Source organism: Salvelinus namaycush, chromosome 31 (genome assembly GCF_016432855.1).
Source record: "Salvelinus namaycush isolate Seneca chromosome 31, SaNama_1.0, whole genome shotgun sequence".
NCBI lineage: Eukaryota > Metazoa > Chordata > Actinopteri > Salmoniformes > Salmonidae > Salvelinus > Salvelinus namaycush.
The window spans coordinates 15,889,049-15,893,340 of record NC_052337.1 but is presented as its reverse complement, the minus strand read 5'-3'; positions in this window follow the sequence as shown (position 1 = coordinate 15,893,340).

Here is a 4,292-nt window from a genome sequence, read left to right as displayed (position 1 = left end):
CCTCCTTTTTTCGCGATGGTATTTTCTGGTGTTAAAAGCTGCACTACTAGTTGATGCCCAGCAGAGGTCAGTAGAAACCAAAGGATCTGGAGTACTGAAAAGTGGTTTATCAGCTTGTCATGGATTGTGACACTACATTGATCCTTCAACTAAAATTCTAGACGTCCTTGTGATTGACTCATGGTTGGTAATCTTTAATAAACAGATACCGGGGACAGACTGGAAGATATAGAAAGGAACAATAAGACAGGGGGACAGAGGGGATCAGAGGGGATCAGATTGCCTCATGCCAAACTTCATGCAGGACTCCTCTTCCTCCTTACAGTGATCATATGCTCCATTTTTAACCAATGAGGGGATACGATTAAACTGTCCCGGGCACCTGGTATGCGGTTTATACCAGTTGAAAAGTGATTGCATTCGTTTTGGAAACGGGCTGCCTCCCGAACGTGAGTCGGGTGCCCCGTTCTTGCTAATGCCGAAGTCGGCTCAAAGCGAAAGTGAAGAACAAAAATATAAATGCAACAAACATTTTACTGAGTTAGTTCATATGAGGAAATCCGTCAATTGAAATACATTCATTAGGCCTTAATATATGGATTTCACATGGCTGAGAATACAGATATGCATCTGTTGGTCACAGACAACCTTTTTTAAAAGGTAAATCAAATCAAATTGTATTTGTCACATGCGCTGAATACAAGTAGACCTTACAGTGAAATGCTTACCAACAAGCCCTTAACCAACAATGCTTACATTTTTTGTTTTTGTTTTTAGTAAAAAATAGATAAGTAAAAAATAGAAAATAAAAGTAACAAATAATTAAACAGCAGCAGTAAAATAACAAGCGAGGCTATATACAGGGGGTACCCGTCGAGTGTCAATGTGCGGGGGCACCGGTTAATTGAGGTAATTGAGGTAATATGTACATGTAGGTAGAATTAAAGCGAAGCACCCCTGATTAAAGCACACACCCCTGAGGAGCCCCAGTTTAGAGGATCAGCATGGCGGATGTGTTGTTCCCTACCCTTACCACCTGGGGGCTGCCCGTCAGGAAGTCCCGGATCCATTTGCAGAGGGAGGTGTTTAGTCCCAGGGTCCTTATCTTAGTGATGAGCTTTGAGGGCACTATCGTGTTGAAAGCTGAGCTGAGGTCAATGAATAGCATTCTCACGTAGGTGTTCCTTTTGTCCAGGTGGGAAAGGGCAGTGTTGAGTGCAATAGAGATTGCATCATCTGTGGATCTGTTGGGGCGGTATGCAGATTGGAGTAGGTCTAGGGCTTCTGGGATAATGGTGTTGATGTGAGCCATGACCAGTCATTCAAAGCACTTCATGGCTACAGACGTGAGTGCTATGGGTCGGTAGTCATTTAGGCAGGTTGCCTTTGTGTTCTTGGGCACAGGGACTATGGTGGTCTGCTTGAAACATGTTGGTATTACAGACTCAGTCAGGGAGAGGTTGAAAATGTCAGTGAAGACACTTGCCAGTTGGTCAGTGCATGTTCTCAGTACACATCCTTGTAATCCGTCTGAATGTTGACCTGTCTAAAGGTCTTACTCACATCGGCTACGGAGAGCGTGATATCACAGTCTTCCGGAACAGCTGGTGCTCTCATGCATGTTTCAGTGTTACTTGCCCCGAAGCGAGCATAGAAGTAATTTAGCGCGTCTAGTAGGTTCGTGTCACTGGACAGCTCGTGGCTGTGCTTCCCTTTGTAGTCTGTAATTGTTTGCAAGTCCTGCCACATCCGACGAGCGTTGGAGCCGGTGTAGTATGATTCAATCTTAGGCCTGTATTGACGCTTTGCCTGTTTGATGGTTCGTCTGAGGGCATAGCGGGATTTCTTATCGGCTTCCGGGTTACAGTCCCGCTCCTTGAAAGCGGCAGCTCTACCCTTCAGCTCAGTGTGGATGTTGCCTGTAATCAACGGCTTCTGGTTGGGGTATGTATGTACGGTCACTGTGGGGACGACGTCAACGATGCACTTATTGATGAAGCCAGTGACTGATGTGGTGTACTCCTCAATGTCATTGTAATAATCCCGGAACATATTCCAGTCTGTGCTAGCAAACAGTCCTGTAGCTTAGCTTCTGCTTCATCTGACCATTTTTTTTATAGATCGAGTCACTGGTGCTTCCTGCTTTAGTTTTTGCTTGTAAGCAGGAATCAGGAGGATAGAATTATGGTCAGATTTGCCAAATGGAGAGGGAACTTTGTATGCATCTCTGTGTGTCGAGTAAAGGTGGTCTAGAGTATTTTTCCCTCTGGTTTCACATTTAACATGCTGATAGAAATGAGGTAAAACTGATTTGAGTTTCCCTGCATTAAAGTCCCCAGCCACTAGGAGCGCTGCCTCTGTATACAGGGTGCCAGAATCGGTCTGTGGTGGTATATAGACAGCTATGAAAAATATAGATGTAAACTCTCTTGGTAAATAGTGAGGTCTACAGCTTATCATGAGATACTCTACCTCAGGCAAGCAAAACCTTGAGGCTTCCTTATATTTTGTGCACCAGCTGTTGTTTACAAATATGCATAGGCCGTCGCCCCTTGTCTTACCAGAGGCCGCTGTTCTATCCTGCCGAAAAAGCTTAAAACCCACCAGCTGTATGTTAATCATGTCGTTGTTCAGCCACGACTCAGATATTACAGTTTTTAATGTCCCGTTGGTATGATATGCGTGCTTGTGATTCGTCTATTTTATTATCGATTGATTGCAGGTTGGCTAACAGGACCGATTGTAAAGGTAGATTACCCTCTCAGTGACGGATCCTTATAAGACACCCGGACTGTCGTCCACATCCACAGCAACACAATTGGTTACGGGATCGTAAAACGGCGGCCATCTCCTTCGGTGCCATTATTCAGGGGCGTGGGTCAGAAAACCAGTCAGTATCTGGTGTGACCACCATTTGCCTCATGCAGCACGACACATCTCCTTCACATAGAGTTGATCAGGTTGTTGATTGGGGCCTGTGGAATGTTATTCTCCTCCTCTTCCATGGCTGTGCAAAGTTGCTGGATATTCCAGAGCATCCCAACCATGCTCAAATGGTGTCATGTCTGGTGAGTATGCAGGCCATGGAAGAACTGGGACAGCTTGCCCACAGAGCTTGCCCACATGCTTGCCACACACACAACACCCAGTCTGCCATCTGCCCGGTAGAGTTGAAACCAGGATTCATCTGTAAAGAGCACACTTCTGCAGCATGTCATTGGTCATCAAAGGTGAGCATTTGCCCACTGAAGTCAGTTACGACGCCAAACTGTAGTCAGGTCAAGACCCTGGTGAGAACTACAAGCACGCAGATGAGCTTCCCTGAGATGGTTTCTGACAGTTTGTGCAGAAATTCTTCAGTTGTGCAAACCCACAGTTTCATCAGCTGTCTGGATGGCTGGTCTCACACAATCACCCAAGTGAAGAAGCAGGATGTGGAGGTCCTGGGCTGGTGTGATTACATGTGGTCTACAGTTTTGAGGCCAGTTGGACCTACTGCAAAATTCTCTAAAACGATGTTGGTAGAGAAATTAACATTCAATTCTCTGGCAATGGATCTGGTGGACAAAAATGCAAATTTGAGAGTGGCCTTTTATTGTCCCCAGCACAAGGTGCACCTGTGTAATCATGCTGTTTAATCATGCTGTGTAATCATGCTGTTCTTCATATGCCACACCTGGCAGGTGGATGGATTATCTTGGCAAAGAAGAAATCCTCACTAACATAAACAAATGTGTGCACAAAATTTGAGAGAAATAATATTTTTGTGGGAAATTTCTGGGATCTTTTATTTCAGCTCATGAAACATGGGACCAACACTTTACATGTTGCGTTTATATTTTTGTTTAGTGTGTATTAAGCGCGTGGAGTAATGAGTAGGATTCTTTGGAGTAAGGAGTAGGATTATGTGTTTTCACGTGCAAAGTGATTGCTCTGATAAAAATGCTTGACCTGCCTTCCCAATGAAAACCAGTTCTGAAAATTCAAACATATATAGTTAGTTTGTAGATAATGGCATTATTTATTTTCATTAATAGAAACTAGTCTGTGAAATGTATAGGCCTAGCTGGCGTTTCACATGAAATGTGGGCTATTAGTCGTGTTTGATGCAAGCGGCATCGATTTTAGCACCAGGGAACTGGACAGCTCCCCCGTCATATGAAAAACCGAACATGCCCCCAACGACGCTCTTAGCTGTCGCTCTTACAGTTCACTCTACGTGCTTGTTTGGGAAACACTTTAAAAAATCGGATCGTAAAAAAGGATATATCTGGTACGGCCATCGTAATGCT